Source organism: Podarcis bocagei (assembly GCF_964188305.1).
Source record: "Podarcis bocagei genome assembly, chromosome: 1".
In the NCBI taxonomy this organism is placed as follows: Eukaryota; Metazoa; Chordata; class Lepidosauria; order Squamata; family Lacertidae; genus Podarcis; species Podarcis bocagei.
The window spans coordinates 118,683,199-118,705,443 of NC_138125.1; the positions used below are offsets into that span (position 1 = coordinate 118,683,199).

Genomic DNA, 22,245 nt, shown 5'->3' on the forward strand with positions numbered 1-22,245 from the left:
CACTTACTGAGCTCTCAGTCTCTTTGGGGAAGGTGGGGGTGAATGCTGTCCAGAGACAGTGAACCCGTTAACCCTCTCTCTTCCAGTGTTTCTTTTCCTAGCTGTTCCCCATCCAGTATTTCCCAGCTTCTGCCTTCTGAACTATGGCCCTCCGCAAACCACTGTTCCAAATCTCTAAACACCCTTAACAAACTACAGCTTCCAGAATTCTTTGGTGTAAGCCATCACTGTTTAAAGTCGTATCATAGTGCTTTAAATATAAGGTGTGAATATGCCCATACACTATTCCCACAATTTTGTCTGCTGGGGGTGGGGGTGGCTTCATTTAAAGGATTATGCTAAAGAATAGTGGATTGACTTTAGCAAGTGTTCGAAAATGGTGGCACTCTGGCTGCTGACATTAGGCATGTGAGGCTCCTGCTTCTTCCACCATATACTTTTTAATTCCCCAACATGCATCCATGATAGTGGGGGCTTTGTTTATAGGGTTATGCTATGCCCTCTGTTGTTGTTGTTTAAGCAAGTCAAGCTGAATGTCAGGAATTACCAGCAGGACATCTAGCTTGTTTTGCAATGGGTGTATAGTTTAGACCTCTAGTCAAACACAGACAGCAGTTTAGCTGTCGAGGCACTATCACTCCTGTGAAAGGTGAGATGATTTAGAGGCCGGGAGAAGCTTAATTTTTCTTGATCGCCACGTGCAACCTGGAATTTTAATGGCAGGCATAATTAATTCTTCTGATGTTAATCATCAGGGCTGGACTCCACAATTATCAGCCTTGTGCAGCTGGGGCATGGTGCAGACATGAAAAATTAGGAAAATGAATCCGTAATAGGGTGGCAGATTTAATCTGCATCGTGCAAAACAAAGTTGAAAAAGAAGGGAGACTGGGAGAATTTCAGCCGAAGCTTTTGTGCCAATAAGTGCTGACAGAACTGAAAAATGTTGCCGATGTCCAAAGTGATTGGTAATTACCAAGCCATTGAATTTTTTATTGTCAATTTATCATTGCACCAGAGGTTAAATTTAACATCTTCTTCTAAAGCCATCACTCTAGGAGGAAGGCAAGCTTTGTATCACGTGATCCCAGGAGTCAGTGAAAGGTTAATCAGGTATTCCTTTAGCTGGCGTGTGCTTCCAAATAATTCTTCCTTTTTGTGTCCTTGTATGAGTGTGTGTCTCTGCCGGGGTGGAGGGTTTGGGGAAGAGGTTTAATTTTCACATTTACAGCACCTGTGCATTTCAGTTAAACATCTGATTGCATTCCTCAGATGCATCTCTGGTCCATACAATTTCCCTTCTTTAAGGGAAAAAAAAAACACATTGAAATTTTACTTATAGGGTAATACAAGGGAGGATATTTCAGAGCTTCTCACTGTGTGTTTTAAATCACATCTTTAGCTGCCCACAAATAGAATCTTAAGCGTCTTGCATCTCTGAAATGCCTCTTTTCTGGTCAGAAATCTTTCTTTCATTTCATTTCAATTTTGCCTCTTCGTTTCCCTAATGAGTCATAACTGGATAGTTTATTGTAAAGTGAGGGGCCTATATTTTTTAGAACGGAAAGATATTTTTTAGTTGTAAGCAATATGTGACATGTTTACATGCCTTGTGGAACTCCCAGAACAATGATGCTTCTTAAAGAAAAGGAATATATAGGATGTTTATGTGTGTTTTAATATGGATTGCCCCATAGTCAAAACATGCATGGCACAATCCAGACAAATTTAAGCGCTGTAACAGCACCAGCCTAGACATATATACTCAGAGGTAAGTCCTATCCTGTTCAAAGTACATTATGGTATTTGTGCATAGGATTGCAGTCTTAGTCACATTAATTTCAGGGGAAGAGATATATATCACAAACCAATGCATTCTTATTCAAAAGTAAGTCTCACTACATTAAATGAAGCTTACACCCAGGTAAACTTGTATCAGTATTAAGCATGCATTTAATGCTCCACCTGAAATCAGTGGGACGTAATATGCTTGCTATTGTTTTGATAACACACACAAAAAGTTTAAAATTACCACAAGATTCATAGTAAAATTCCCTAAATGGCGCCCTGATATCAGGAACCAATCCCAGCACTTGTAAAAATCCAATATATCTTCATAAAGTTAGTGAGATTATTTTCTTTAGCAGACTGAGTTACAGCTTCCATTGTTAGATCCTCCCTCTAAACAGCAAATATGTTTTTTTTCTAATCATTGCAGTTCAGCCTCTTTTTAATATGATATGAAATTCACCCCTTGCCCTCATCGCTCGCTCATCTTTCCACAGAGCAGGCACCGGATATTTTTTTCTTGAATTCTGGGCTGTGCTCTGTTGAAAAGGAATTGTATGCGCTTTCTATAAATTAAATATGGAAATGACCTTTAAGGGGGAAAGTTGGGATCGGAATCAATGTGTGCATTAATTACTGCAATTCATTACCCAAATAAACACAGAGCCTTTCCTTCTTTCTTTCTTTTCCTGGGTGCAAATGTTGGGGCAAAAGATGTTCGCAAGAGACAAAGGCTTTTGATCCGGCTATGTTAATCTGCAGATAAAAAAAGAAAGGGAAAGAGTGTGACTTCAGCTTCAGTGTGTAAGCTCCTCTGGGGATATCCTGGATGGGATCAATTCCCACATGCAGGCAGTGAATTATTGATGCTGAATACAAAAGCTAGTCATGTGACCCACACCGCTATCACCTAACAGTCCCCTGCACGATCTTCATGTTCTGACACCCTGCCTTTTTATTATTAAACTCAACACACAAACCAGCACCTCTATTCTGATTTCTCTTATAATCAGAAAGATAATGCCTCTCGTTGCAGCTACTCATTTATCTCTCTGTGTGTATATGGGAGAAAACCCAACATGAAAACGAAATCTTTAGCACCCTAGAGCCCAAGCAGAAGCCTAGAAAATATATAGCACGCATGGTTCTATGGGAAAGATGCAGTGAATTATTGAAAAGATTTCCTGCTCGTCTTCTGAATTAGTATCATCTGTTCCTTCTTTTTCTTAAGCAGAGCCACTGCACAAATGTAATTCTCCCCCCCCCCTTGCAGTGTTGGGCTGCCTTCCTTTATAGCCTGATGATAAATTGTCACAGGAAGGTTTTTTTCCGTACCAAAAAAAAAAAAAAAAAAGCCCCAACGACGAGGTATGATTTTAATTCTGAAGGGTTTTTGCATAGCAGCCATTGGTTATGAGAGGGCATAGCAATACACATTAGACCGGAAACTTCAGCTATTTTAATTGGATGCCATCCAAAATCGCAAGTAATTAAGAATCAATTTGAGGCCATTAGTAAGTGAGGCTAGCTAGCCAGTGTTGCATATTTCAGAAGAGTTAGTTTTAATGAGAGGAGTTCCTGGATTGGGAAGAGAGGAGAAAAAGAAAAGGGGGAAGCGGAAGGGGGGGAACGCACCAGAGAGAGATTAAAGATAGTGTAGGGACTGTCTGCTGCTTAACTAAACAACTAATGGTACATGGAAAGATGCTGAACTTGTAGTCCTCCCTAATTGATCTACTTACTGTTCTTGAGGAAACTTTAAAAAATGAATGTAGGTATTTACTGTGCATTAGTGGCTCAATACCTATTTATAAACATTAGAAATGAGTGCATCCCTCAATGCCTTTCTCTTCACCATGGAAGCCTAAGCTGTCGCTTTTCAGACATATCAAGCTTACGACCATCAAGCCATTTGCTCCTCCCTGGACTTGGTAGCCCCATAGTTTCCACCGCGTTGTCTGCAGAGGGCAATGTGAAAAATAATAACAACAAAAGGATTTAGAGAGTCATAAATTGGGGTGGGAAGAAAGCTATTGGCTCATCTGCCAATTCCGAGGAGCTCATTTGATTCGTAATTGAACCTTGCTCAAATTTAGATTTCTTCTCCTCTCTCTCACACACGCTCTATTGCTTAATGATAAGTTTTAATTCATTTTAAAGAAGGGGAAAAGGGGGAGAATGTTGGATTATTAGATGCTCACCTGGGCTTGAAGGTTACAGGCTGGAGGGATGAAGTTTCATGGGAAGAGTTGCAGATTTACTATAGGAGCGGCAATGCAATAAATCAAGCACACAGACCTGGGCATGGTCTCGATATTTCCGTTGCAGACCTCACTTTTTCCATGGACGTATCTCCTTACAAATTATTTGGGCCCAGGTTTTTCGGTAAAACAAACACCAGTGCCACATTACTGTTACCGGGTTGTTATTTGTTTATACACCACACAATGGCGCAACCCTTCGGAGAGCTATTTGTATTTCCAGGCTGTGAACAGAAAAGAACATTGTTCAATGAAGTGCTGGCGTTACTAAGATTAAGGGTTACATTCTTCTTTTGAAAAGTAAATATAGGTCACAAGAGCATCACTCTCATATGACCTTAGCAGTGATGGATTCCCTCAAAGTGATTTTGTGTGTGTCCCCCCCCCCCATTTTTTATTCATTTTATAACACAAATAAAAAAACACAAACAGAAAAGACAAACAATACAAACAAATTCTTGTCATATCCTTATTTTTCTAAACATTGTTAAGTGGGCTTCCCCAAGTCCCACCTGTCTGATTTTCATTTTACTTCATCTTTAGCAGCTTACATATATCATAATTTCTAACCATCTTTTTTAAAAAATCACACTTAAAATAACTTCACATGTTATCACTTACAAATAATACTATTTTAAAATACCCTATCTTCTACTTCTAACCCTACAGCCTATATCCACTTCCAAAGCTATTCTAAGTTTTAAATATTAACATTATTTTCAAATATTCCTTAAACTTCTTCCACCATCTCTTCTCTCTGGTCACGGAGTCTCCCGGTCAGTTCGGCAAGTTCCATATAGTCCATCATCTTCATCTGCCATTCTTCAATAGTTGGTAAATCTTGTTTCTTCCAATTCTTCGCTAACAATATCCTCGCAGCTGTTGTGGCATACAGAAAAACAGTAACATCCTTTTTGGGGATTTCACACACCCCCTCAAAGTGATTTTTGGGGAAAGGGGAACGAGGTGCTGGTACTCATATTTTGGAAAAAAAAAATGCCATGGGTGCCAACACAAAATGGCTGCCATGAGCAGCAAAAATATTGGTGACAATACTACAGTCCTGGTCCTTGGAACTGTAGCCCTATGAGGCATCTCTGAACAACTCACATCACGTTTATCAAACTATGAGGGAAGTGGTATAAGAGTATGTTAAATGTATGGTGTGAATGTGAACATGGAAAAGAAGAAATTTATAATAAAAAATAAGAGAAACACCAATAGAACAGAGCTAAATGGGTGCCGGAAACCAGCTTAGAAGGACACGTCGTACCTTACGAAATTGAGAAAGAGCATTTCTCAGTCATTTCACCTGCCTCAAAATCAGTTATTTTGTTTGAGTTATATCTCATGGGTGGACAAAATTCTGTTTGAGGAGAATTGGCTGCCATTTTGTTGTTCTGGTTGTTTTTCTTTCTTCTTTATTTTGAGAAATTCAAAATGGCTGGCAACTTCTTCTTTTTTAAATGGCTGCCTCTTTTGCCACCCACTGATGGTGTAATACCCCTCCCTAGTAAGGGCATTTGTTGTAGCAGGCTTGTTTAAAATATGATATCACAGCACATCGTTCCAAACAACCTTACTTTTAAACCTGAAAAACTTATTTAATGTTTGCTTTTATTTTTATTTTAAATGTTTTTGCAGAAAGCCAAAAGACACTTTAACCAAAAGAAGATGCAAAGATTTTAAAGGCATCTCATGTTTTCTAATACTTGTGTTGGGGAGAACCAGAGATTAATAGTGCAGTCCTGTGTGGGTAAACAAAGGTAAACAAAGTTCAATCGGACTTATTTTTGTTATTATTTTTTTAAAAAGAAAAATGGTCTTAAAGAAAATCCATCAGCATTTTAGTGCAAATTTATCCCAATAAACACATTTTTGCAAAGCAATTTCCCCTAAAATGATGTGTTTTTGTATTGTATGTTACGTTCACTAATACAGTGTTTTTTTATGGACACTTTACTCCAGGCTTCCTCAGCCTCGGCCCTCCAGATGTTTTGAGACTACAATTCCCATCATCTCTGACCACTAGTCCTGCCAGCTAGGGATCATGGGAGTTGTAGGCCAAAAACATCTGGAGGGCCGAGGTTGAGGAAGCCAGCTTTACTCCAATATATACATATTTTATACAAATTACTTGGCTGGATAACTGCATTGCAAAATTCAAATATGTGCAAATATTGAGAGATGGGTGTGTTTTGGTTCATGAATTGTGCCTGAAAGTGAAAATCAAGAATAAGAAAAAACAAGGAGAAGTTACAAGCTCAGAAAGAAATGAGTTTAGGTTCCAAAGCACAGGATGTGAGCATGATTTTTTTTCTTTCCATTTTTCATTTTGCTTCTGGCAGCCACACTGGTTAATTTTTCCCACAGATTAGGAAAGGTTATGGAAAATTGATTTAAAATTTACAGACTGTTCTTTGTTGAAAGAAAATTATATGAAGATGATGTATAGATGGTATATGACACCAGTGCAGTTAGGAAAATTGTATAAAACCAGCTCAAATATGTGTTGGAAGTGTAAGGAAAAGGAGGGGACATTTTACCATATGTGGTGGGAGTGTAATGAAATTTAAAAGCTTTGGGAAATGATGTACAATGAATTGAAGAAAATGTTCCATCTAACATTTGTTAAGAAACCTGAAGCATTTCTGTTAGGGATTGTAGGAAAAGACCTGCCAAGGAAGCTGAAAAATATCTTCATGATTGCGACAACGGCGGTGAGAGTTTTAATAACACAAGGATGGAAGAATGAGGAAACCCCGACGAAAGAACTATGGCAAGAGAAACTGATGGACTATGCAGAATTGGCAAAACTGACACATAAACTACGGGACAAGGATAACTGTGACTTTAAAGATGAATGGGAACCTTTTACAAAGTACTTAAAGTAGCAACAAAGTGAACTGGACTCCTTGGCAGGTTTTGAATAAACACTCACAAACTTTTTATTGACAATAACCAGTCAGATAAATTAAGGATTTATACAATTTTGTAACAGGCAGAGAATAGCATTTGTAGAGAAACCAGAGATTGGAGCTGAGGGAAGTCGGGGGGGGGAGGGGGTCGTTATATGGAGGGGGGAATGGGAAAAAAATTAAGGATGATATGTTTTAAGATAATACGTTTTGTTCGAATGTCTAATAAAAAAATATTTTTTTAAAAAAAATTCCCACTCATTATTTTATAATACATTTTCTTCCCCATTTGTTAGTTTTTTAATGTGTTTTTAATTTCTAATTTGTTTGGCTTCTTCTTTGGAAATGCAGCCCGGGTTCTGATGCCTGAAACTTTGGTGTTTTCAATCCAAAGGGTATGACATATTCAGGTATACTCTCTACTGCTTTCACAAGGCTCAGCACAGAAGTTCCAACCAGTCTGAACCGGTTCCAACCGCCTGAACCGGTTCGAACCGGCTCGGACCGGTTCCAACCGGTCTAAACCGGTTCCAACTGGCTTGGACCAGTTTCAACCGGTCTGAACCTGCTCCAACAGGGCTGAACCAGTTCTAACCGGTCTAAACCGGATCCAACTGGTCTAAACCGGTTCAAACCGGCTCGGACCAGTTCCAACCTGTCTGAACCGGTTCCAACCGGTCTGAACTGGCTCCAACCGGTCTAAACCGGTTCCAACCAGCTCGGACCAGCTCCAACCGGTCTGAACTAGTTCAGCCTTCTTCTTTGGAAATGCAGCCTGGCTTCTGATGCCTGAAACTTTGGTGTTTTCAATCCAAAGGGTATGACATATTCAGGTATACTCTCTACTGCTTTCACAAGGCTCAGCACAGTCTGAACCGGTTCCAACTGGCCTAGACCTGTTCCAACCAGTTTGGAGTGGTTCAAAACGGCTTGGACCGGTTCCAACCTGTCCCAACTGGTTCCAACCGGCTTAGATCTGTTCCAGCTTGCTTGGACCAGTACCACCCGGTCTGATCCAGTTCCTACTTGCCTAGACCGGTTCCAACTGGTCTGAACTGGTTTCAACCGGCTTGGAGCGGTTCAAACCAGTCTGTACTGGCTTCACTTGGTCTGGACCGGTTCCAACTGGCTTGGACCAGTTCCAGTTGGCTTGGACCGCTTCCAACCATCTTGGACCAGTTCCAACCAATCTGGGCTGATACCAACCAGCCTAGACCTGATCTAACCAGCTTGGACCAGTTCTAACCAGTTTGAACCAGTTCCAACTGGCCGGGCTTGGGTCAATCCTGCTTGGACTGTTTCCAACTGGTGTGAACCAGTTCAGAACGGTTGGAACTGGTCCGAGCTGGTTTGAACCAGTTTAGACTGGTTAGAACTGGTTCAGACCTGTTGGAACCGGTTCAGACCGGTTGAAACTGGTCCGAGCCAGTTGGAACTGGTTCAGACCGGTTGGAACCGGTTCAGACCGGTTGAAAGTGGTCCAAGCCAGTTGGAACCAGTTCAGACCAGTTGGAACCGGTGCAAGCCGGTTGGAACCGGTTTGGACCAGTTGGAGCCGGTTCAGACAGCTTGGAACTGGTCCGAGCCGGTTTGAACTGGTTTGGAACCGGTTCAGACCAGTTGGAACTAGTCCGAGCCAGTTGGAACCGGTTTAGACTAGTTGGATCCGGTTCAGACCAGTTGGATCTGGTCTGAGCCAGTTGGAACTGGTTCAGACTGGTTGAAACTGGTCCGAGCCAGTCGGAACCGGTTCAGACCAGTTGGAACTGGTCTGAGCTGGTTTGAACCGGTTCAGATCGGTTGGAACCGGTTCAGACCGGTTGGAACTGGTCTGAGCTGGTTGGAACCAGTTCAGACCGGTTGGAAGTGGTTTTGACCGGTTGGAGCCAGTTCAGACCAGTTGGATCCGGTTCAGATCGGTCAGAACTGGTTCAGACCTGTTGGAACCAGTTCAGACTGGTTCAAATTGGTCTGAGCTGGTTGGAACTAGTTCAGACCGGTTGGAACAGGTCCAAGAAGGTCAGAAGATCGGTGGTTCAAATCCCCGCGACAGGGTGAGCTCCCGTTGCTCAGTCCCTTCTCCTGCCAACCTAGTAGTTCGAAAGCACGTCAAAGTGCAAGTACAGTGGTGCCCCACAAGACGAAATTAATTCGTTCCGCAATTTTTGTCGTCTAGCGAATTTTTCGTCTTGCGAAGCACGAAATCCCATAGGAATGCATTGAAAATCAATTAATGCGTTCCTATGGTCAAAAAAAGTCCAAACAAAGCCAAATTTGGTACAACAACAGTTTCTTAACTGCTCTTTAAAGTCACACATACTGTAAAGAGCAGTTCAAAAATTGAAGGGAAAATAAATTAACTTTATAAACAAAACATGTCTTTGTTTTTAGACAAAGGAAACAAAGCCGCGAGACGTTTTCGTCTTGCGAAGCAAGCCCATAGGGAAATTTCGTCTTGAGAGGCAAATCGTGAACGGAAAAACCTTTCGTCTAGCGAGTTTTTTGTCTTGCGAGGCATTCGTCTTGCGGGGCACTACTGTAGATAAATAGGTACAGCTCCGACGGGAAGGTCAACGGTGTTTCCATGCGCTGCTCTGGTTCTCCAGAAGCGGCTTAGTCATGCTGGCCACGTGACCCAGAAGCTTGACCAATAAAGCAAGATGAGCGCCGCAACCCCAGAGTCGGTCATGACTGGACCTAATGGTAAGGGTCCCTTTACCTTTACCTACCTAATTGGCAGTTCCCTAATCAATGCACAAACTGAAACAAAGTTATCCTTCAAACTTCAGACAACCCTCCTCCCTCAAGAGTCCTTTAAAATGAATACTTTAGTGAAAAATAACATACAAAAATGCATTATATTAGGGAAAATTGGTTCCCAAAATGTGCATGCTAGGAGGAATGTGCATTAAAATGCCGGGTTTCATGAGGAATTAAATAAATCACAAACTGATACATGAATGTGGTGAACTTAACTATTCACATTTACATGATGTGGAATTTTTGCCAAAATAACAGCTGAGTCCCATCTTTCGAAAGCACAGTCCCCAGACAATCTTTGTTGAGTTCACATTCTTGAACTTTTGTCTTTCCGTTGATGAAATGCTATTTCTAATAAACATTCTCCTCTGCACTGTACAATATTGCTGTCACACTAAGATTTTTGACTCCTGGAACTTCTTTTGCAAATGACATCATGGAGTACCTCAGCTGTTGACGAGATACCAAAATCAAGTCTAGTGAAGAATATATAAATGAAGCTGGAACTGCATTCCAAATGTATTTGGCGATGTCCTGAAATATTCAGGCTAAGCTTTGAGAAAATTGTGCACCACTGAGATCATGTCAGCTGTTGGTCGTATGATATGTCTCTCTCAGATGGTCACTTGATTACCCACATGCAATGAAGTTGTTTACTGTGTTGGTAGTCATTATAATGTTCAGAGCAACTGGTGCTCGTTGTGTAATAATCCATCCAGCTAAAGAGAAAGTTGAAATATTCTCTCAATTTTTAGATGTTGTGATAGTAAAATGTTTGATCCTCCCCCTTGAAGCCATGGACATGTAGAAAATGGGTTGAACATTCACATTGTGGGTGAGTCCTTCAGGCCTCCATTGGCTATTTCATCTAGAACAGAGGCATGAACCTGTAGTCCTCCATATGTTGTTGGTCCAGGCAGGTCCAAGTTGGTTGGAACTGGTCCAAGCCTGTTTGAACCACTCCAAGCTGGTTGGAACTGGTCCAAGCTGGTTGGAACCAGTTCACACCAGTTGGAACCAGTCCAAGCAGGATTGAACCAAGCCAGGCCAGTTGGAACTGGTTCAAACTGGTTAGAACCAGCCCAAGCTGGTTAGATCAGGTCTAGGCTGGTTGGTATCAGCCCAGATTGGTTGGAACTGGTCCAAGATGGTTGGAAGCGTCCAAGCCAACTGGAACTGGTCCAAACCAGTTGGAACCGGTCCAGACCAAGTGGAGCCAGTACAGACTGGTTGGAACCAGTCAAAACTGGTTTGAACTGGTCCTAGCCGGTTGGAACCAGTTCAGACCAGTTGGAACCGGTCCAAGCCGGTTGGAACCAGTCTAGGCAAGTAGGAACTGGATCAGACCGGGTGGAACTGGTCTAAGCCGGTTGGAACCAGTTGGGACAGGTTGGAACCGGTCCAAGCCGTTTTGAACACTCCAAACTGGTTGGAACAGGTCTAGGCCAGTTGGAACCGGTTCAGACTGGTTGGAACCGGTTCAGACCGGTTGGAACTGGTCCGAGCGGGTTGGAACCGGTTCAGGCCAGTTGGAACTGGTTTAGACCGGTTGGAGGCGGTTCAGACCAGTTGGAACTGGTCTGAGCTGGTTGGAACCAGTTCAGACCACTTGGAACCGGTCCAAGCCAGTTGGAACCGGTTTAGACCGCTTGGAACCGGTTCAGACCGGTTGCAACCGGTGCAGACCGGTTGGAACTGGTCCAAGCCAGTTGGAACTCGTTTAGACCAGTTGGAGGCGGTTCATACCAGTTGGAATGGGTCTGAGCTGGTTGGAACCGGTTCAGACCAGTTGGAACCGGTTCTGACCGGTTAGAACCAGTTCAGACCTGTTGGAACCGTTTCAGACCAGTTGAAACTGGTCTGAGCTGGTTGGAACCAGTACAGACCAGTTGGAACCGGTCCAAGCCAGTTGGAACTGGTTTAGACCGCTTGGAACCGGTTCAGACCGGTTGCAACCGGTGCAGACCAGTTGGAACTGGTCCAAGCCAGTTGGAACTGGTTTAGACCAGTTGGAGGTGGTTCATACCAGTTGGAATGGGTCTGAGCTGGTTGGAACCGGTTCAGACCGGTTGGAACCGGTTCTGACCGGTTAGAACCAGTTCAGACCTGTTGGAACCGTTTCAGACCGGTTGAAACTGGTCTGAGCTGGTTGGAACCAGTTCAGACCAGTTGGAACCGGTCCAAGCCAGTTGGAACCGGTTTAGACCGGTTGGAGCCGGTTGAGACTCATTGGAACCGGTTCAGACCGGTTGGAACTGGTCCGAGCCAGTTTGAACCGGTTTAGACCAGTTGGATCCGGTTCAGACCGGTTGGAACCGGTTCAGACCGGTTGGAACCAGTTCAGACCGGTTGGAATTGGTTTAGACCGGTTGGTGCCGGTTCAGACCGGTTGGTGCCGGTTCAGATCGCTTAGAACTGGTTCAGACCTGTTGGAACCAGTTCAGACCGGTTCAAACTGCTCTGAGCCGGTTGGAACTCGTTCAGACTGGTTGGAACAGGTCCAAGCCGGTTGGAACCGGTTTAGACCGGTTGGAGCTGGTTCAGACCTGTTGGAACCGGCCCAAGCCAGTTGGAACCGGTTTAGACCGGTTGGAACCGGTCCAAGCCGGCTGGAACCGGTTTAGACCGGTTGGAGCCGGTTCAGACCGGTTGAAACTGGTTCAGACCGGTTGGAACTGGTCCAAGCCGGTTTGAACCGGTTTAGACCGGTCGGAACCGGTTCAGACCATTTGGATCTAGTCCGAGCCGGTTTGCACCGGTTTAGACCAGTTGGATCCGGTTCAGACCAGTTGAAACTGGTTCAGACCGGTTGAAACTTGTCCGAGCCAGTTGGAACTGGTCCGAGCCGGTTGGAACCGGTTTAGACCAGTTGGGTCCGGTTCAGACCGGTTGGAACTCGTCTGAGCCAGTTGGAACTAGTTCAGGCTTCTTCTTTGGAAATGCAGCCTGGCTTCTGATGCCTGAAACTTTGGTGTTTTCAGAAGGTCGGTGTTTTCTGATCAGCAAGTCCTAGGCTCTGCGGTTTAACCCACAGCGCCACTTGCGTCCCTTCACCTGCCAATTAGGTGGATTCGCCTTAAAATGTGAATTGAACTGAATTTTCCCTCCATCCTTAGTTAAGTAAGTAAGTAAGTATTCCACAAAGTAACGCCCGTCTTTAAAGCAACCCAAAATATCCAAGTAGTTCACGAAGAACACTATAACCCTTCCTGTAGGTTCAAAGTCTAACACTGCTTTTACACAACACAAAAGAGAAGGGCTGCTGACTGGTCCTTGCAGTGAAGTGCTGCACTGAAATTGGGGCATTACCTGCACACAACCACTGAGCAGACACTTTAGCTTTAGCCACGTTCAGCTCCCAGGTGTGTGTTAACTCTAGATGAAGACCTGCCTCTCTTTAGGGCAAAATTGGCGATTCCTGCGGCCCTCAGATGTTGGGCTCCTACTCCCATTGGCCCCAGCTAATTGCTGGGATACTGCTGGGGAGACGGGGATGTCAGGTAGGCCCCCAGCTGGTTCCAGCCACCGGCGGGCAGCCGGGCGATCACCAATCTCCCTTGGAACAGCATCAAACAGCGACACAAGCCTCAGATAACTTTAGAGACTCGGCACGCTCTATCAGCAGAGTGAATTCATCTTCTCACAACGGAAGCGGCGGACAGAGACATGTGTAAGCATATTGACAGCATTTACTCAGCATCGTTCAGGAACAAAGGAAAAACATGTCTGCTTCCCTTCGTGTCAGAGCAAACAGCAAAAGCAAAAGCCATCTACAAAACAGAAGTTCCCAGCAGTCTGTGCTGGAAGTAAACAGGCATGTGACACACAACAGTCATGCCTGTTCCCTTTTAAGGTGGAACGGAACTATATCCTAACACTAATATGGCCAATATGCAGGGATGATGGGAGCTAGCGTCTAGCAACTTCTGGAGGGCTGCTCCCTGCTTTAAATGTGAACAGGGTTCCCCACTGGAATGTGCAGTGAACGTATGTGAAGCTCCACTTCTTGTAGTACATGAAGTGGACCTCTAACATCAAAACATGTTGGCTGTGCTTGGAGATACCCAGGGTGCAGTGTGAGACGCAGCTTACAAATCACCCTGCACATTGAAACTGATGGATAATGCGCTGTCTTGCTCCTGGGCACCTTCTCCTTAGACATAAATACAGTGTGTTATTATTACAAGAGATGTTTAACTACACCCTCTTACCTTCCTTCTGACCATTTCCACAAGCATTATTAACCTCTCCAGGAGCTTCCATGTTTGTTGGTCATGGAATCTGCTGTAACAGTTTTGATAATAAAATTTAGAAAAACAGGAACCCCAAAAGCAGAGCTTCTGGAAATCGGCCAAAGAGAAAAGCGAATGGAAATCAAAGGCAGGGTAATTAATTGACTACAGACGAAAGATTAGCCAAGGCTGCAGTAGCCTGGTGGACACACACACACACACACACACACACACACACACACGTTAAAGCTAGCGATGAAAAGCCTCGCTTCCCATTCTTTATGCTTAAGAGTCTGGCAGGGTCGTTACATTTTTTATCATTTGGGCTGCAATGTGCTGGAAAGCAAAGAATGCCCAGAACCCACAAAGACCGGGGACTGATCCAAGCTTGTATGGTTTTTAATGGAGTAAGGAGGGTGGCAATGGAAGCTAGACAGAACTTTTTACGAAGAGCGAAACTACAAAACATTCTAGAACGGACTGTCCCGTTAAGTCTGGATGAGACATTCTGGGAACACAGGGTGTTATGTCTTGTACTGGTTTGCACATGTATGTGATTCCCTTGATGACAATGGATTGCTCCACAGGGGAGGCTTTCCTGTCACCTCAAACACAATGTGTAACAGAGACAAAACCCCTGTGTTGCAATATAGAAAAATCTTCTCAAATCAAACCGCAACACATGGCTAATAATGTATTATCAATACAGTCATACCTCAGGTTACAGATGCTTCAGGTTGTGTTTTTTTGGGTTACGGACCACCAAAACCCAGAAGTACCGGAACGGGTTACTTCCAGGTTTTGGCGGCTGTGCATGGGCAGAAGCGCTAAATTGTGCTTTGTACGTGCTCAGAAACGCCGAATCGCAACCCGCATGTGCACAGATGCGCCGCTGCGGGTTGCGGACGTGCATCCCGCATGGATCACGTTTGCAACCTGAGCGTCCACTGTAGTTAGGTCATAATACAAAATTTACAAATCATAAACATCCACATATAATGTATGTATAGTTATGCAAAAGTCCATAAACAAGAAATAGTAAGCATAATAAATTGAACAGAACAGAACAGTGTTTCTGGGATAAGTCAACTGTTTCAAGGATGATTCTTCATCAGCAGATAAATTCTTACTCCGGAAACACTGTTCTGTTCTGTTCCTGTTTTGTTTGCTGTTCATTGCTGCATTCTACATGTTGAAGCACCTACCACTGCAATATTGCTGGATATTGACTATTGATAGGCATCCTGCCTTCCTTGCGGTGTCCCCTGGCAGCAATTTATTACGCTTACTATTTCTTGTTTATGGACTTTTGCATAACTATACACACATTAAATGTGGATGTTTATGCTTTGTAAATTTTGTATGATGACCTAACTATTGATAATACATTATTAACCATGTGTTGCGGTTGGCTTTGAGCAGACCTCAAACACAATGGCTTGTATCCTGAGATCCTGTGACCAGCACTCTACTCATGTGATGCTTCTCCTGATGGGAGAGAGGTGCTTTTTGCTGGTTCCTCCTTCGCCACAGAGCTCCGTGCAGCTGGCACGCCATCACACCTCAACATGCAAATACCTCATACACAACCAAGCGCCAAAACATTCTGGGGGAAAGAGCATATTCTGCTGCTGCTGCAAAAAAAAATGACCACCAAGGCATTTTCTCCAGAGTGTCCTAAAATGATGCATGGCCCAGTGCATTCTGGGGGAAGGGGGAATGTCACAAGGGAAGAGCTATACTCTGCTGGCTTCTGTCAGCAGAGAAGAGCACAACTTGTGGCAGGGGGCTCCACCATAATGGAGACCCCAGTTCCCAGTGGCAGTAGCATTGGAGTGCTTCAAGGATTGGGGCATGGTGTTCGTGGCTTTGAATCCATTCAGTCCAAAGTCCTGTTGTACCCCCAAGGGCCAAATTCTTGGTCTCTTATGCTGGTGTAGCCAAAAAACAAAACAAAACGGTGACAGCACCACTCACCCACTGAAGGTTGAATCCTGTGAATGATAACATGGTTTTCCCACCACAGATCAAGGCCACTGTGGACAAACTCCTTCTACAACCAGCTTATGCCAGATTTTTGTGTGATTTGACAGTGACGATCCATAAAAGCAAAGTTTAGAGAAATCGGTGCTTTCAAAATATTTAAGAAGCACAAACAAAAGCAGCAACAAGGCACGAGAATTCCATCTGTAATCTGTTTCGGTGCTGTTTTCTAACAAAGATGACTCCCCTCCCCCCGCTTAAATTTTGATAATTTGTTGGATTTTTTCTATTTAAAAAAAGCAATAAGACATGACAAGCGTGAATTATGGCACGCTCATTCACACTTCAGTTCAACACAACTGGATGTAAATTAATGTCCCATAACTCATTTAGCAGAGCGCAGGGTCTTATTACAATTGTAAAGTTTTATTTGAAAATGTTTTTTAAAAATATTTATACTGTTAATTAAGTGATGATGAGTCCCATAAATTCTGACAAGTGAGTGATGTTGTATTAGTCACTCTCCAGATTCCACATATTAGCCAATCAGGAGTCTTGTATTGCTGTGCTATGTCTTGATTTATGAAATATTAAGGCCTGCCTAGGGCACTTTTTAGTTTTGTGTGTACTCTTTGTTCAAGACTTTACTTTGTAAGCCAGTAATAACACCTGGATGGGTCAATCCAGAGATGTTACATTCATCTACAGATGCAATGGGCATAATTCACAGGACATTTTCCTGCCTAAGTTCTACTGAAAGGAGTGAACGCAAAATCAGAAACTGTTATGCTCCCATCAAACTTTAAGAAGAAGATTGTTCCCCTCCCCCAATGGTTTTGAAGGAAAGCAATTTGAATGTTTCTGTTCTCCTTTACAAATGAAATGAAGCACAGGGCTGATTGGTGCATATTGCAATCTATCTAACATCTATCTATCTATCTATATCTATCTATCTATCTATCTATCTATCTATCTATCTATCTATCTATCTATCTATCTATCATCCATCTATCTATCTATCTATCTATCTATCTATCTATCTATCTATCTATCATCTATCTATCATCAGAAGTTGACTGATAATGCTGGTCTTTGCCATGCTTGGATTACAGTGTTCCTGGGGCTTTTCTCAGCAAAGTGTGCCAAGCATTCTGATTATCACACTGGTTTCTCCTTTCCTTCTTTGTTCTTTAAAACACAATTTCATTTTTTGTGCTTCCAACACTAGGAGCCTGATGTACCATTCGTTGAGGGTGTGAAGACCAACAGACATTAGAAACGGTCAAATGAAGTCGAGGTTTAGATGAACGTAGTATATTTCTTTCACATTTATATGCGAAAATGAAAAACAAACAAATGGTGCCAAAATTAAATATATAACCTGGTAGCCAATGAAATGGGCAATAACAGCTAAATGCTCTTGTGCAGCTTTACAACATTTTAGTACAAACACAGTGTGTAATCTCATATAAATCTGTTCTAAGCTCTAGCTGTGCTTGCAGAATATGTCTTATAATTCCTAGTTATACCACAACAATAGAATGCATAGTTGTTTTTGCAAATGTTCAAACCACTTACAAAATCTTCATTCATAGATTTGCTTTGAGTATTACTCAGAGAGCTGTTTTTAATTTTGTGTCCAAGCTGGATTTTTAAAGGCTCACTTGAACACTGGGAGGTGTACTTGAACAAGGAGGGCTGCCAAGCATCTCATAGTTTCTGAAATTGCACTCCTTCCTTTTCCCCCATATGTCTGCCACTAGGAGGGAAGCTATTTCAGTAAGTTTATTCCAAGATACCATTGCTGGAAAACATTGGGTCTGCAATGAATGCAAAAGAGGGCTCTCCATAGGTATGTTATTCACAGTGGAATGGACTTCAGACTTGAAAGCTTAAAACCGATTACATTTCCACCTTGGCATGCTTCTCTGTCATGAACTGTAGGCAGAATACCTGCTTTTCTGTAGCTTGGTGTTAAGTATCAATGGAGCTTGCCCTATGCAAAAGCAGCTTTTCAAATATTATGATACAATGAAGACAACCTTTGTGGAGAATTGTGAGTCTTGGTGTGAAAGAATACTATAGGTGTAGCCAGGGGGGGCAGCTCCCCCCCATCAAGCAAATAAGTAAAAATACTTAACTAAAAGTAGAAATAATCAGAATATTTGAAATTCAAATGCTCACTGAGAAGAAGAGTTTGGATTTGATATCCCACTTTTTCACTACCCGAAGGAGTCTAAAAGCGGCTTACATTCTCCTTTCCCTTCCTCTCCCACAACAAACACTCTGTGAGGTGAGTGGGGCTGAGAGACTTCAGAGAAGTGTGACTAGCCCAAGGTCACCCAGCAGCTGCATGTGGAGGAGTGGGGACGCGAACCTGGTTCACCAGATTACAAGTCTACTACTCTTAACCACTACACCACACTGGCTGAGGTCACTTGGATGATGTTGTGGTGCATTCTAGTGATGCAACTGGCAAGCCAACTGAACGATAGGCAAACTGACCAATTACTTCACAGGTAGCTCAGTTCTACCCCTCCCATCATAAATTCTGGCTACGCCCATGAAGAATAGGTAAGGCAGAAAAGTGAGTTGGGGGGGGGAGATTATTCCAGATTAGTTAATTCAGAACATTTCTTTCTCTAACCCCATCCATCATCTGCTTTGCTTCAGCCTGCCACCAGCATGCAGCCCCTGGTAGATTCTTGTAGCCCTAAAAAAATGGATGATGTCCACCCCTTAATTAGCGATCCACTCTTGTAGTCACGTAACCTCACAAACAACTTGCCTTTTCTTTTTCAAAAACAGGACTTACATGAATTTGAACATTAACCTGAAATTTGCCAGAATGCTGTTTCTATCCAAAACCAAGATGAATTAATCAGTTGGTCCAGATGACAAGTCTTAACTTCAGGCCCAGATGGAACAACATTTTGCATCTGATATTTAGAACAGTAAAGGTGTAGACTAGACTCTCTGTTCATTAGCTGAGGCTGTGTACCTTCAATTAAGTACTGGTGATGCAAACCATCGCACACACCCCCTTCTAGCGATGCCTGATGAAGCTCTATTAACTCACTAGAGGTCACTCCATACTAAAAGAGCAACGAGATGGACTTGGCGACAGATCTAAATATACAAATGCCCAAGAGCTTGCAAGCACTTAAAGCTTCCAATTTCCAACCAGGGCCACCAGGGATTGGTCAGTAGAGCTTCAGTGATTCTAGGAATTTGTTTTAGAATGGGTTGCTAAATCTCTGTGTCAAGCATGAGAAATCTCTAGGGCAAGAAGCCCTACTAGTGGATGACCGGCAGAGTCGAAGGATGCAGTTGTTAGCTTTCTTGGAAAATGTCACAATGGTAATATAGTTAAGAACAGAAACCGAATTTTAAATCTAAGTCTAATGTCTGATCCTTTTTAATTGAAAAGGAAGTTGAAAGGCAAAGTCAAGAGGGCCAAACTACTCCAAAATGCTTGAGAGTTGTTGTTGTTTTCTGTGTTTTTCCAAAAAGTGACTCAACTAAAGTGTAGACCTCAAAGCAGAAAAGGTACCACCAGGGCTGGATTTAGGTTTGATGAGGCCCTAAAGTATTGAAGGTAATGGGGCCCTTTATATCCCAGCTGTCCTTTGTCAACAACAAATTGTCACTGTTTTTTATGTTGAATATATGCTATACAGTGGTAGCTCGGGTTACATACGCTTCAGGTTACAGACTCTGCTAACCCAGAAATAGTGCTTCAGGTTAAGAACTTTGCTTCAAGATGAGAACAGAAATCGTGCTCTGGCGGTACGGCAGCAGCAGGAGGCCCCATTGGCTAAAGTGGTGCTTCAGGTTAAGAACAGTTTCAGGTTAAGTACGGACCTCCAGAACGAATTAAGTACTTAACCTGAGGTACCACTGTATGGTAATTTATGGACCTAATAGGTATCTAAAATCAGTGACATTTTAGGGAGCAGGCTAGCAGGCGGGGCCCATTACTTATATCATAGGAACCTACACACCACAAACACTGCTGCTGTATGTAGGTTTTATTTTATTTGTTTTTTATCTTATATTTTGGAAATGTACACCCAGTTTTTCTCCCTTTTTGGGGGGCCCCCCACTCCTAAGCTATAGCTTGCTTAGCTTATACGTAAATCCAGCACTGGGTACCACCCGAGCTAAGAGGATGCTAAAGAAGCTATTAGAGGCAAGAAGGCTTCCTTCAAATGATGAGAACAAAAAGGAACACAAACGTTGACAAAGGAAGTGCAGGTAGACAATAATGAAGAGAACATCGCTAAAAACGTTAAGATCGCCAACAAAATGTTATTTAAATATGTTAGTAGGCGTAAACCTAGGGCGGTGGTTGGACCCCTGGATGACAAGGAAGTCAAAGGTGTACTAAACGAGAATAAGGAGATTGTAAAGATGCTGAATGATTTGCATCTGTCTTCACAGGGGAAGATATAGGGCCGATCCCCATGCCTGAATTTTGCAGAAGGGGAGCCTGAGGAACTGAGGCAAATAGTGTGGTTTAGAGACGAAGTTCTAGATAATAAAAACTTGTCCCTAAGACCAGCTTCCATACCTAAAAGCTAACAAGCCAGTGCAACACCAGTTCTACAAAGGGATCCAATGGGGTTTCTGGGAATTATAAGCCTGTTAGGGAAACCTCTTAGCAAATTAAACATGGCTTTGTTTGGGCTGCATACTTGTTCTTTTACCTGGAAGTAAGTTTCATTGAACTCTGCAGGGCTTACTTCAGAGGAAGCGTGCCTGAGATCACACTGTTAAGCGCTTATGGTAAAACTCTGATTGTGTGCCACATATGTATGGAAAGCAATTAGAGAGCCTGCCAGGAAAGCAAAGTACATTTCCGACAGTTCCAGGTGATGTGGGATTGTGGCACATTAAGAGCATTTGTTGATCCAAATGGAGGAGGCAATGGAACCGCTGGGCTTTCCTTTGCAAGGTGAATAGAAAAACGAATGCATATCCGTTGGCTATTGATGCTTACAGACTGAGGATGGAGGCAATTTGGGGACTGCAACAGTCTCCACAGACTGCACCACTTGACGATGCCTTTCTTTTTCTCTGCACACAGCAGCCCAAGTAACATTTAGATCTGCACCATCATTAAAATTCAGATCACATTCCCGAAGCTGGTGCTTTTATAGATAATCCCCCAGAAATTTCATCAGCGCGAAAGCTTTGGTGTACAGTAGGCAGCGAATGATAAGGGCTAATATTTAATAAAACCATTCGCGGAGAGCTATATTTTTTGACAGGATGCTTCAGAACTGATCTGATTCATTACAGATATTAGACAGCATTTGAAAATATTAGAAAATTGCAAAGTAAAAACGCTCTGTGGTTTAGTTCCGCCTAAACCATTGCTTAATATTAATGAAAGCAACTTGAGTGAAAAAAGAGGAAAGTTTAACTGTCTTCCAAATAAGCTAGGAAAACAAATCCCCAATCATGTAGAGCTACTAAATGTCAGATTTCTTAAATGTCAGGGAAGCAATAAAATAAAATAAAATAAAATCTTGATAGTATTTTAGTTTTGATTCAATTCTTGGGGTGCCATTGCCTGTGTAGACAAAATAGCAACAGTCACACACAGTATCACCAGACTGAGGTTTGCAAAAGTTCAAAAAACCTTTTACAGTGTGTGTGTGGGGGGGGGGGGAGAGAGACAGAGGACAGGGTAACCTTCCACAAGCGTCCCAGTGTGGACTGAGCATGCCCAGTGGCCATGGAATGCTGGCATGCTTGTTGTGAGGAAAAACCACAACTGGGCATGAGTGGATATGGAACAAAGTGACTGGAAAAGCAAGATGGCAGAAAAGAGACTTAGACAGATGTTCACTGATTCTCTCACCAACTGACATCTGTCCGTTTACTCTCTCACCTGTCCATTTGCTTCAAATTTTGAGCATTTAAAAAAAAAAATATTCCACCCAGTTTTACTCTGAGGGTTGTTGTTTTTTAAAAAACTTGATAGAATACACATCCAGTGCCAGATTTACGTATAAGCTAAACAAGCTATAGCTTAGGGCCCCACTCTCTTGGGGGGCTCCAAAAAATTTAAAGGAAAAAACCAAACCTGGATGTACATTTCCAAAATATAAGATAAAAAAAACAAATAAAATAAAACCTGCATACAGCAACAGTGGCAAATGGCTTTAGATACCTATTGGGTCCAAAAATTACCACATAGCATATATTCAACACAAAAAACCAGCAACAATTTGTTGTTGACAAAAGAAAGCTGGACATATAAAGGGCCCCATTACCTTCAGTAGCTTAGGGCCT

The 22,245-nt window shown here is 42.7% G+C and overlaps 1 long non-coding RNA gene across 2 annotated transcripts; it reads right to left on the reverse strand.

Annotated features, from left to right (window-relative positions):
- Positions 1-369: 369 nt before the first annotated feature.
- On the reverse strand, positions 370-5,526 carry LOC308581833. Of its 2 annotated transcripts, XR_014005317.1 has the most exons (4): positions 5,323-5,526; positions 3,990-4,273; positions 2,439-2,544; positions 370-1,301 (listed from the first exon to the last, which is right to left on the reverse strand). It is a non-coding gene; the product is annotated as an uncharacterized lncRNA (long non-coding RNA). The 2 variants fall into 2 exon arrangements; XR_014005318.1 differs by lacking the exon at positions 370-1,301 and having other exon boundaries at positions 1,342-2,544; positions 5,323-5,523.
- Between the last annotated feature and the right edge of the window lie 16,719 nt (positions 5,527-22,245).